A 14011-nucleotide genomic window follows, 5' to 3' on the forward strand; every position below is an offset into this window, starting at 1 on the left:
AAAAGGGAATTTATTGGAAGCATATGGGTAGTTCATGGAATACTGAGCATAACCTCAGAATCCAAAGCTTGGAAAAAATGGAAATGAGGGTATAAAGTAATGGATGCCTTTTTCCATATGGAATAGATCAGCCCAATGGTTTCCTACCCTTCCATCACTGTGCCCTGGAAACAAATATCAGAGCTAAAGAGTCACACTGACCTAGTTTAGGCTAAAGGGGATCCAGGGACATTGCACCCATTGGGAGACTGGGGAAAGGGGAGAACATCCCAATAAAGAAGTGAGAATGTGGAGCAAGCAAAGAAGAATTATAAACCCAAGAACAGCAATTAGTGAATTCTTCAAATATTGTAAACATCCCATGAATTAAAGCACACTTTTTGAGTCTTTCACTTCTTTTTTGGAAGGGAGAGTGAGGGTGGGATGGGGGCTGATGAGAATGACTGACGGTCAAGGCTTATTTTTCTCAGGAAACCATTTTTTAAGAATAATTTCTAAATAGTAACCTGAATAAAAGACATGCCTTCTCATTTAAAATTCCATCTTGAATTGATTTATATATGATTAATTCAGAGCATCGTGTATAGAAAATCAATCTGATTACAAATTATGTTTCAAAGAAATGGACTTCTGGTGTGTTCATTTAAACACAGTTATTAAACTAAACGCCAACACATTTGGAGTTTCTAGAACTCTGCCAGGAATAATTTTATTAATAGGTCATTTAATAGTATACAAATAAATTTTATTAAGCACATCTAAAATAGTTTACTCTCTCAAAAAAATTCTATCAGCATTTTTTATTGCATTCTTTCTTTATTTATCTTTTTAAGGACTATGCAAAGATAAATCCCAACACAACCTGGATGAAATTTTCATGCAATCAGAAGTTTTTGTGTTATCTTAATATATTAAAAATTCCACCAAAAGAAAATACAAACATCTTAAAAATTCTACAAGATTACATTAAAATCTTTGCTTTAACATAGGCTTTAAATGTTCTAGAAGCAATTCCAAATATTTGTGGTTTTTTAAGAAAATTTCACTTCAAATTTTTCTTAGAAAAGAAAGTTTCATGAAGACAAGACCATAATACTAATTAGATATGAAGTGAAGAGGAAAATTTCTTTAAAGGAATTCATATAACATCACTCAGACAGAAGTTACTCAAATGAAAGTTTCATGAAGACAAGACCATAATACTAATTAGATATGAAGTGAAGAGGAAAATTTCTTTAAAGGAATTCATATAACATCACTCAGACAGAAGTTACTCAAATGAAGGCTATATGGGAATTACAGGCCAGCCAAAGGAAAAAGAATTGTTTAAGTGACTGCCTGGTCATGAACCTACTACTTCTACTACCTAGTTATATGACCTTATTAAGCTACTTAATTTCTCTGAGCCTCAGTTTACTTATCAGTAAAATGAGAATAATAATATTGCTTACCCACAGGTTTGTTGTGAAGATTAAATAAGTAAATATAAAATGCATGTCCTGATGTCTGACACATAGTACCAGATAGTTATTAGGATAACTACTATTGCACCACACAGATAAGATCTATAGTATGAACAAGAAGAGTGGGAAAAATGGTATCACAAATATGAGGTAGATATTCCAAACTATGGAGCTGTATTTCTTTTAACTAGTCAATTAATGCTTGTCCCAAGCTTATATAAAATAGAGTCTAAAGCACACCAAGGAATAAGTGTAAACTTCCTATCCAGTTCTCCTAATCTTGAACCTAGCAGATGGTGCTCAGATAAACAATGATGGCAGTCACAGGCCTTTCTCTGTGTAGCCTATTTCCATTTAATCATCCACATGTGGTTGCATAACTTGTTGCTGGTGGGAATCGAAAGCCCCTGGACCTCCCTGCTATTCATTCTATACATACTCAGCAAGTGCTGTGCTTCTCGACAGACAATGGAATCTGCTTCCATTCTCATTCCTTACTGCTTTCTTTGAAAACTTCCAGCATCAAAGGCATTGAGAGAAGTCCAGCATCAAATTCTCTGCTCAAAAGCACTAAGCACACATGAGTGCTCTGCTTTGGTGGGTAGCTGTCTGGCTACTTGGGTGTCAGCTACTTGCTGAGCCATATGTTGCAGGCCCGTTCTATCTGTTAGGCACCCTGGGCCCAGTGCCTAGTGCCAATGAGCTTGCCAGGGGCCTACAGAAAAGTTTGAGACCAGAAAAAATTTTTATGAACTCCAAAATACAAAAAGAAAAGCAAAAGTCGAAGCAATATACCTATAAGTAAATGCCCAAACCTTTCCAATTTAACTAATCATTCAGGTAAGTTGACATGCACTAAAATGTCATTATATTTGCAAAAGCCTGCTGATCAGGTTTTGGTACTTTGCTACTTCATATAATGTTCTGACAATTCACAATGACTGGCCAAGAAATATAAGCCAAATATAAATTAAATGTGTTATTTATAGCCAAGCAATTTTAAACTTTTTAAACATTTTACAATAAAATAATTGTTTTGATATGGGATATGGGTGTATTGAAATACATTTGCAATGACATGACAAGGTGACTTCAAAAGTAAAATGCTTATGAGCCATTATGGTCTGCTCAGTAGGGACTGTAGATTTTGAGAATACAAACTTAAGGGGACATCTCCAAGCTCTCCAAGCTGCTACCAAGTCTAACAAAAGAGATCAGTGGAGAAACAGTGTAAGGATCTGCAAACAGAGGTCCTGTATCCATGCATAAGAACCAGTCACACACACACACACACACACACACTGGGAGGTGATAGAGACAGAAGGCATTATCCTCAAGGGACACCTACATCCCACTTTTGAAAAACTATTTTGGAATTTTAATCTAGTTTGGAATATTAAGTTGATATTAATATGAATATGAGCCAAGTATGATCATAAAGCCTACTGGATACAACAGCAGTTTTCCATGTTTGTTTCTCACCTCAAAACACATGATTGATGAACTCTTGTATTTCATTTTTCATCAGTTAATGTGTATTGACGACCTACTTTGTAAAGTAAACCTAGTCTGGGAAAACCTATTGGACACTCTCTTATAATTTTGAGGATATTTCTGCAAAATTTGGAGGAAAAAACTAATAGATCTGCAGACTTCTTTTTAAATATGATATTCACAAAGCAATGGGTTAGTAACTTGCTCTCTAAAAGTCACAAGCATAGACAAAATCAACTGAATTGTGCTGAAGCTCTTGTTCTTTCTCCCCATTCAGGAAAACAAGAGAAAGTTGGTGACCGATATCACATTCATCCTTTTTAAATTGTAAGTTATTTTTAAACATCTGTACTAAATTTTTATGAGCAACACATCAGTTAAGATCCCAGAAAATTTTTTCCTACTGCTCTGAATTCCAAGAAGGATAATCTCTTGGTCAGAAAGCAATGCTGACAGATTATGAGACTAAGAGGAAGGAGAGCAGAGATCTGCTGAGTCCCTGGGGTTATTGCTGCAGGTAAGGCTGGAGTGCTCCTAAGAACAAGGCTGGAGTGCTCCTAAGAACGAGGCTGGAGTGCTCCTGAGAGTAAAACTCCCTACTCAAGCAGTACTCACTACTCACAGTCAACATGGGACAAAGAAAGAGTCTCATTAAGAAGAAAAGTAAAGGGAGAAAGCCAGAGAGAAAGGGAAGAAAAGAAATAAGGAAGGGAAGGAAGAGAAAAAGAAGAAAAGCAGAAGAGAGAAAGGAAAGAGAAAAGAAAGAGATGTGACTATTAGAGAGTTTCTGGGAGCTCGGTGGCTCTGGAGTTGACCACTCTTCACTCTCCCCCACCTCTCCCCTCCACTGCTAATAATGCATTTTGTAACCAAAAGCAAAAAGCGGTAAATGCTACCTCCCCTTCCAAATTCTTGCAGGTGGTTTGAGAACAAACAAGAATAAGTGTGTTGAATTCCTGGTCTGAGTTAGATCTAAAGCCTTTTTCCCCCTGGCTGTTTTCTTTCGGTTTATTTAAAAGCGGGCTAACAGTATTTATCATCTTTGGTTTGAGGAAGTGAGTGCTATATGATATGGCAAGACCTATCTTTGAGCCCAGCAATCATCATGGATAATGTGGTTAGTGTGGTTTTACAGCGCAATCCTTGGCAGTCATAAAGCAAATGCATTAAGTCAGAACAATAGGTACATTAATCTCATGAATAAATTAGTATTACATTCAGTATTCTAGATGAACAGAAACAAACAGGATATTTACTGTATTTGGCTTGGAAACAAGTGACTGAAAATGAATCTTCCACTGGCAAGAGAAAGGGAGATTCCATCTGGCTTTCTTTTCCAATGTTCCCGTGTCATTTTGAGATTGAAACAAGACACGTCTGTAATCATGACGTTATTAGCCTTCCAACAGAATTTTAAGATTAACAAGATGAGATATTATTCAGAGTAAAACATGAATATATTCTACAAGTAACATACAAAATACGCCAATAAGCCCAGTTGAAACTAATTATCAAAGCCGAGTTGCAAGATTTATGAATACTCCACACGTGAGTTTGCATTTCTGCCTGAGCCACTGGAGCCCGAAAGGATCATCCCATTTCTCTACTGGCAGATGCATCCAAAGAACGGCAGTGTTGTGTCTTGTCATCACAATGCTTCTTTTTGTGAAGTGGTTTAAAATGTTTGACACCTGCATTACAAAGCTATGCAAGGAAATGCTTCGCTTCCAGGGATTAGATTCTTGAGCCAACCATTAACACTGGACTTTGTCAGTGATTCAGCCCACAATTAGCAAAAGAAAACTTCTTACAAACAGAGTAAGGACCTCTTAAGGACCCTTCAAATGAACATTGAGTGCTTTGTTATTGCTTCTTCACACGTTGTTAAAGGAGGTTTAACAGAGGGAAAGGTAGTCCTTTCTTGTCCCCAGCAATTTGGCTTTTTTCTTTTTTTTTAAAACAATTACTTCCTATCTTTATCATGTTAACACAATAGTCTAATCAGATCACAAGGAGACTGATGACTTGATTTTTAACTAAATGGAAAGAAGTCATCTAACAAAATGGTCTTTTTCTCAAGGGCGTACACCTACCAAAAAGCCTTTGGCCAAATTTCTGCCAGAAAAAGAAAATACTCAAAACTACAGAAAATGGGAATTTGGCTCCAAATGAATATTTTTCCACATAATAGGAAAATGCTACAAGAATTCTTAGGCCAACTTTCCTTTTGTTTAAGTCATTTATTACCAGGCAGTAGCTTGACTCTTTTACATGGTTTACAATTCACTTTCCTGGAATCTTGTTTCTAATTAAAAATTAACCCCATCATTTAAATTAACCCTATCATTTATTTTTTATTTATATTTATATTTAAATTTAAATTAAATATAAATCATTTATTTAATTAAACCTATCATCATTTGTTCATGCTCTCAGTTCTCCTCATTTTACTTCATTCTCCAGCTCAGTTTCCAGAAACCATTGACCACACAAAGAAACTTCGATAGCCACCATGGTCCTCAAGAACTCTCCTCCCGTAGAAGTATGCACTGCATCCACACTGGAGTCGGTTACTTGTCCTAACAGTTTTCCTCACGTTCACATACAGAAGCAGAGTAAAGTAGCACAGTTTACTTTCTCTGTATCACATGTTCTATTATTTCCCCTTCTTCCAATCTGAAGGTGTATTATGTACCTAATGTGATACTAAACATGCATGTCCCCACCCTCCAAACCACGGGGATGTTTAAAGGTTTAATGCCAAGACTCTTATCTGACACAATAACACAACTGGAATTTATATATGGCTATTAATTGAAAAAGTCATTTAATGTAGGAAAAATCTGTGCACTTACACACAAACACATGATATTTTAACTTAATATTGCTAAACAGTCATTCTCCAGCCTTCTGGCATAGAACCAAAGTCTTGAAGTTTGGAATTTGGGTTCACTGATTGGACCTATACTCTGCACGACTCTCATAAATACTTATCTATCATTTTTGGAGTTACTTTTAATATTCTTTTAAGTGAAAGTAGAACTTGCAAGTGTTCACAAAGCAAAGTTAATGCAGAATTCTAAATTTTAAATTTTTCCCAATGTATTAAAACTATCTCACTGATCTCTAATTCAATACAATTTTTAAAATCACTCTCCTTTATGGTGTCTTTCCAATATACTGAACTTATTTTTCACAGAAAATCTCTTTCTTTTCACATTTGATCAGTTTAAATATTTAAGTAAGTTATGTAATTACAGTAACAAGTACATCTGGAATAAACAGTTTAAGGAACTTGCACAACTGACTCTTGCTAGCATACAATTCAACTGGTGGGAACAGAAGCATGTGGGTACAGCAGAGAGTAGCCTGTTCACTGCAAGTGCTTAACATGCCAAGAGCAATGGTCACCATGTTTACAGAGGTAATGGAGAGTGGCAGCTGAACCACAAATTCACGTAAGTGGAAGATGAATAAACAGTTAAGACGTTTTTAATGTATTACGCAAGACATCAGTGTATCATCCAAAAATGACTATTTTCAGTTAAGACTGCTAATAGAAAGTCATTGTGTTTGGAGAAGAACATTAAAAATTCCCTTCTACTTCCACAGTATGCAGAGGAATTCTCACTGAGAGACAGGTAAGAAAAGAAAGCCACAAAGCAAAGATATTGAGGTTCAGGGCAGGGACAGGAAGCCACAGCAGTGAACAGCCATCCCTGGGACCCAAGAACAAGGATTTAGACTATACTGAAGAGACATAATCAACCACAGGAATCAACTATTAAATATTCTACTTATTTTAAGGTGATTTTGCACAATTGTGATAACAAAGAATTGGAAATAAGCAGCAACGTATAAAAAGAACTGTACAGACATGACCAAGTGGGATTTATCCCTGGTATACAAGACTTAAAATCTGAAATTCAATTAATGTAATACACTGTATTAATAGAATAAAGGACAAAAACCACATGATCCTCTCAATAGCCACAAGCAGCATTTAACAAATTCCAATACCTACTCATGATAAAAACTCTCAAAACAAACTAGAAGGGAATAGAAAGGTACTTGATAAAGGACATCTGCAAAAAACCTACAGCTATTATCAAACTTACTGGTAGAAGATAAATGCTTTCCCCCTAAGATTGAAAGCAAGACAAAAGCGTCTACTCTTCACCATTTCTACTTAACATTGTACTGATGGTTCTTGCCACAGCAATGAGGCAAGAAAAAAATTAAAGGTACATATATTAGAATAAAATGAACAATCAGTCCTTAATTGAGGTTAATATACTCTGTGTACAAAATCATAAGGAATCTATATTTTTTCAAAAAATTACTAGAATTTATAAACAAGTATGGGAAAGCCACAAGTTAAAATATCGACATACAAAAATCAACTGTATTTTTATACATTAACAACAAATGATCTAAAAATAAGACTTAAAAAACCAACTTCATTAGCAGGAAAATCAAATGAATAAAATACTCAGCTATAAATCTAAAATATATAAGAATTGTACACTAAATTACGAAACATTACTGAGAGAAATTTTAAAATATCTAAATAAAGACATTTTATGTTCATTGGCCGAATGACTCAGTATTGCTTAAATGACAGTTTCCCAAATTAATCTATAGATATAATGTAATCCTGATCAAAATCCTAGCAGGACTTTTTATGTAAGTTGATAAGCTGATCCCAAAACATATATAGCAATGCATAGGACCTAGAATTGCCAAAACAATTTTGAAAAGAAAAAACAAATTTGGAGAAAACTGGAATTATCCAATTTCAAAACTCGCTAGAAGGCTAGAGTAGTAAGACAGGGCTGTATTAGCATAAGGATAGATATATAGATCAAAGGAACAAAATTGAAAGTCCAGAAATAAACCGTTCTATTTATGGTCAACTAACTTTCAATAAAGATATCAAGGCAACTCAATGAGAGGAAGGATAGTGTTTCAACAAATGTTGCTGAGACAATAGGACAGCCACATGTAAAGAAAAAGAAAAAGCATTTAGATCCTTAGCTCACACCATACTCAAAAATTAACTAAAAATAGACCACAGATATAAATGTAAAAACTAAAACTACAAAATTTCTAGAAAAAGAGAAACTTTCTAGAAGAGAAAGATCTTCGTGCCCTCAGGTTAGACAAAACTTTCTTAGATATGACACCAAAAGCATGATCCATTTAAAGTGGAAACATTTGATTTCATCCAAATTAAAATATTTTGCTCTTCAAAAAGAATGAAATACATAGGAATAAACCTAAAACACAGTATGAAGAAAATGAGAAGAGAAGCCACAAACAGGGAGAAAATATTTGCAAGCAATGCATCTCATAAAGGACTTGTAATCAGAATATGTAAAGAACACTTATAACTTAATAAAAAGACAACCAAATTTAAAAATGGGCAAGCTTTCTGAGTGGATATTTCACACACACACACACACACACACACACACACACACACACACACACACACACGTTTAATAAGCACATGAAAAAAATATTCAACATCACTAGTTTTTAGGGGAACAATTTTAAAAATCACAATGAGATATAATTTCACACAAAATGACTATAATCAAAAAGCCAGATGGAAAGCAGTGGTGAGGATGTGGAGAAATTGCAACCTGTCTCTTATACATTCATTGTTGGTGGGAACATAAAATGGAGGAGCCGCTTTAAACAACTTGGCAGTTTCTTTAAAAGCTAAACAAATGTACCATTCAACCTGGCAATTCCCAAGAGATGAACACATATGTTCACATAAAATTTGTACTCAAACATTCATAGCAGGGCCGACCCCGTGGCTCACTCGGGAGAGTGCGGCGCTGGGAGCGCAGCAGCGCAGAGACGGCGAGTTCGGATCCTATACATAGGGATGGCCGGTGCGCTCACTGGCTGAGCACGGTGCGGGCGACACCAAGCCAAGGGTTAGGATTCCCTTACCAGTCACAAAAAAAAAAAAAAAAAAAAAAAAAAAAACCATTAATAGCAGCCTTATTCATAATATCTCCAAGCTGGAAATAACACAAATGTCCATGAATTGGTGAATAGATTTTTTAAATGCAGTATATCACACAGTGCAGTAGAAAAGGACAATGGACTGATACATGCTACAACTTAGTCAAACTTCAAAAACATTAAGCCAAGTAAAAGGGGGAAACAGACACAGAAGACCATGTATTGTATGATTCAAGTTATATGTGTTCTTAAGAAAAATGCAAATCTACAGAGACAGAAAGCAGATCAGAGTTTGCTTGGAGCTGGGGATGGGAACGAGAATTGAGTGCAAGCAGACAAAAGGAAAGTGTTCTAATACTAGATTGTGGTGATTCTTGCACACCTCTTTAAATTTGTGAAAAATTAATGAATTGTACGCTTACAATGGATAAATTTTATGATGTAAATTATGCCTCAAAAAACTTTAAAAAAAAAACAACTAACATTTACTGACATTTACTAAGTGCTAAATGCTGTGTTAATCACTTTGCATCAATTATATTATATAGTCTCCTCCAAAACATTATGAAAGAAGGGTTCATACATAATGTTTCAGGGAAGATTAAATAAAATCATTTATTAATATCCCCATTTTATGGATAAAGCCACACTTTATGGAAAATTAAATAATCCCATTTTATGGAATTAACCCCATTTAAAAGACTCATTTTTTGGAAAATTTTAAAAACTCATTTTTGAAAAATGAAATAAGACAATTTATTAATATTCCCATTTTATGGAAAAAGAAAAGGAATCAGATAGGAGTTACGTGATTTGCCTGACAGTGCAGCAAATTACTAGTGGAGCCAGGACCCTGGCAGCCTGATTTCAGATTTCCATTTCTCAAGCGCGGCATATATTGTCTCCCAATAAAATAGCCAGCCTGATTACTTCATCTGAATTGTTTGGAATAATGAGATTTGGAGCATTTACTAAATTTTGCTATATTCCCGATAACATAGGACTTGCAACAGCTGATGTTTAAGTCCATATGCAATTGCTGATAGTAGATCATTCATTCATGACCTCAAAAATGGTCATTTCATATGGTTCGATTAGATATAACTTTTTCAAATAAGAATTTCTGAAACAAGAGCCTATAGTCAGGTACATGATACTTTAGATCCTAAAACTTTCCCATGAACAGATTCATGCATTATCATCCTATTTAGTACCAACTGAAGAAGCTTCAGGCATTTATACAAAGACTACAAATGATTCAATCAATTAAAATCTGTTACCCTCACTATTTAATTGCTGCCTACATGCCTTGCTATTTTTCTTGTCTCGGCAATTTTCTTTTTTCAGATATCTTCATTAGTATTTCTGAAGACATCTGCTTTGAATCTTTTCATGCTTTTCAACAGAAGTGGGTGGGTGATTGCTAATCAGAAGGCAGCACTACGACATTAGGAGTCTTCACTTTCAATGACTTTCAATGACATATGATTTGATTACCATTGTTTGTTGGAAATGTTGGATGTTACTTTATAAGCATAAAGCTATTCATTTATTCTCTCAGTCCTGGATTTGTTTCTGTGAACTTCTAGATCTACAGTAAGTAAACAGAACCTTCTATTTCGTTATGCTCCTCCACAGATACATGGAGAAGTATTGTCCTATGTTCTATTATTAATAGACAGTTCAAAATCCTTCCCTAAATACACAACAACAAAAAAAGACAGGTTTTCTTCTCAAATATTTTCACATTTTTGGAACAAGCTTTTCAGACTTCTCATTTCATATTCCCATGACACTTCCAAAAACACCTGAGTATATACACAACAAAAAATCCACTTTAAAAATATGCCATGTTTTTTCTCTACATGTGTATTATCTGTTATTTGTTCACACCACAATTATACAATATATAGAAAGATTAAATATTGTTGTCCAAACAGGATCGGCACCTCTGTTAGCACATACTCACCCCTAGCTCAAGATGTAGACTCCTTAAAACAGGGTCTAGTTTTAGGTTGCTTCTCTTAAGAGAATTTCTCAAATTCACCCCCTAATTGCCCTGTGGAACAGTTGATTTTATCTGGTGGATCTGTTCCCTTGCTAGCCTACCTCTCCCCTCCCTGTCATCCTCCTAAGATTGGAGGTTTTCTCTAGACATGTGCAGTTTAATACAGTAGCCATCTGTGGCTACTGGGCACTTATAATGTGACTGATCCAGACTGATTTCTGCTTTTTGTGTAAAATACTCCCCCAATTTCCAATACTATAAAAAATTGTAAGATATCCCATTCATAGTTTTATATTGATATTTGAGATAGGTTGGGTCAAATAAAATACATTATTAAAATTAATTTCACCTGTTTCTTTTAACTTTTTTAGTGTGGCTACCAGAAAGTTCAAAATTACATATGCAATCTTATATGATATTAGACAACACTGCTCTCTACTGTCTTTTTTTTTTTTTTTTTTTTTTTTGCTGTTGGCCAGAATGTGGATCCGAACCCCTGACCTTGGTGTTATCAACATTGCACTCTAACCAACTGAGATAACCAGCCAGGCCTCTCTATTGTCTCCTGGTGTGCAAGCTTTCTCTTCTCTTGCTCTTCAGCTGTGGGCAGGCTCCTCATATGACCCTGTCTGGCCCCAGCTCCCAGAATTCCAACCTGAGCCAACCTTTGCATTCATCCAGAAGAAAATTTTGACAATATTTATAAAAATATCAATTGACGGGCCGACCCCATGGCACACTCGGGAGAGTGCGGTGCTGGGAGCACAGCGACACTCCCGCCGTGGGTTCGGATCCTGTATAGGAATGGCCGGTGTGCTCACTGGCTGAGTACCGGTCACGAAAAAGTCATAAAAAAAAATATATATATATATATATCAATTGACAATTCTCAGGAAAAAAATATAGAACTTCTCAAAATGATCCTGGAATTTATCTGAAGGGCAAAAATAGCTAAGGATAATCTTCCAAATAAGAGTAATGAAGAGGAACTTCACTGACAGGCTTAGACAATTATAATAAATGGAAATAATTTAGTGCAATGTCTGGTGCATAGTAAGCAAGCACTCAATATATATTAGCTATTAGTATTATTATTGTTGTTCTTTTTTACCAAAGTATATAAAAGTATAACAATTAAAATCTTGTAGAACTAAAAAGGATAAATTTTCAGATGATTGGTATAGATCTGTGAACAACCACTTTTACATACCTAAGATATTTAGTGTACTGTGTGATTTAGATCTTATTATAGAACAATAGGTAAAAGAGTGGGTTATTTAATTAGTCTTCTAACAACTAACTAGATATTTTGGAGAAAATGAATCCCACATTGATGACAGGATGAAATTTCAGTAGTGAAAAAAAATTTAGAGGAAAAGAGTGATATATTTGGTAGCATTAAAATTTAAAGTATTGTTATATAAACAAGTAACCACAAGCTAAAGCAAAAAATAAACTATGGGGAAAAAATCAACACAATATTCAATCAACACAAATATTATAAAAAATAAATGATTTTACTTTTAAAATGGTGTATACACAAATGAGAAATGTATTAGGACCTAAACGAAACTAGACAGACAAATGGACAAAAGATAAACATGTGGAAAAATTCTTAACTCTAAATCATCAAAATATTTTAAAGTATTAATACTCAGTGTTAGCAATGGCGTAATAATATAGTGTTCCTATAAAGTGTGATGGGATTACAAGGACAACAACCTTTTTAAAAACAATCTGGCAATTTATTTCGGGAGCTTTATATCCCTTGATTTTAGCATTCTATCCTAAGGAAATTATCTGTATTACACAGCCAAGAAAAGTAATGTATATGAAGAGTGTTTAAAAACATAAAAATGCTTATAATGTTATAACAATATTAAGAATAAAAGAGCAGGTTTTACGTTCTCTTGTGTAACAATCATTAAACACACCGATTTGTTTCTGTGTTAATTGACACTAGTTGCAAATGATAGAAGTCCAGTTGAAATCAAACATGCTATCAGGAGAATTTCATGGAAGTGCCAGGTAACCAGATTAAGGACAGAGCACAGTTGAAACCAGAGACCAAAGAGTATCAAAACACTCCATCCTCCATCTCTGTGGTTCTGAGGTCACCTTCATTCTCCACATTGACTCTTTCTACATGACAGGAAACAGAGCCATCTGGTGTCCTGGGGTCTATAATGCACAGTTTTGCCTGAAGATGAGGACTAACTCCAGTTATAAAATTGTAAGAAAAAACACCTATTGTTCTACTTTGGGTCATTTGTTTCAATCGCTGGACAAATCATTGTGGCCAAGAGGCAGGTTTCTGTAATTGGCAAACAACTTGAAATACATGATTAACAAAGCAAGACAGCTGTTCTGCAAAAGGATAGGTGCATTGGGCAGACAATAGGTGTTTGTAGGAATTTAAAACCTTTTTAAACAGGCAAACTGCAGAATTCAGCCTTTCTGATAGTCCTCAATAAAGTAAAAACAACATGTATAAAAAGGAAAATACACCACCATGTTCTTTTTAACCTTTGTATTAAAATACAAGACCAGGGTGAAAAATCGTAAAAAAAAAAAAAAAAGGCTACTCAGAGAAGTAGACATTATTTCATTTAGTTTTCACAACAACCCTATGTGGTGATATTATCATTACTCCTAATTTACAGATGAGCAAACTAAATTTCAGTTTACTAAGTGACTTAGTTACTAGTAGGTATTCCAGATGAGATGAGTACTTAGGAACTTGATTTCAGTGCCTATAGTTCAAACACTATAATATGAATACAACAAAAATTAATCAAGATGGATGTGCAAAGATCTGGAGAAGAGAAAGGAATTTTGTTCTGTGCCCAGGAACCTGGCTCTATTCCAGGTGTTTTCTATTCACTAGCTACTCTATACTTAAAAAAAAGATTCCATGAGGGAAACATTATTATTTCCATTTTACAGACAAGGAAACTGAGGCTTAGAGAGGCTGAATAACTAACACAGAGTAATTGGTAGAGAATAGATTTTAAATCAGCTCTGTCTGGTTCCAAGCTTATTAGAGTAAACTCTGAAGTAGTGT

This window comes from Cynocephalus volans, chromosome 7 (assembly GCF_027409185.1).
Source record: "Cynocephalus volans isolate mCynVol1 chromosome 7, mCynVol1.pri, whole genome shotgun sequence".
NCBI classification, from domain to species: Eukaryota; Metazoa; Chordata; class Mammalia; order Dermoptera; family Cynocephalidae; genus Cynocephalus; species Cynocephalus volans.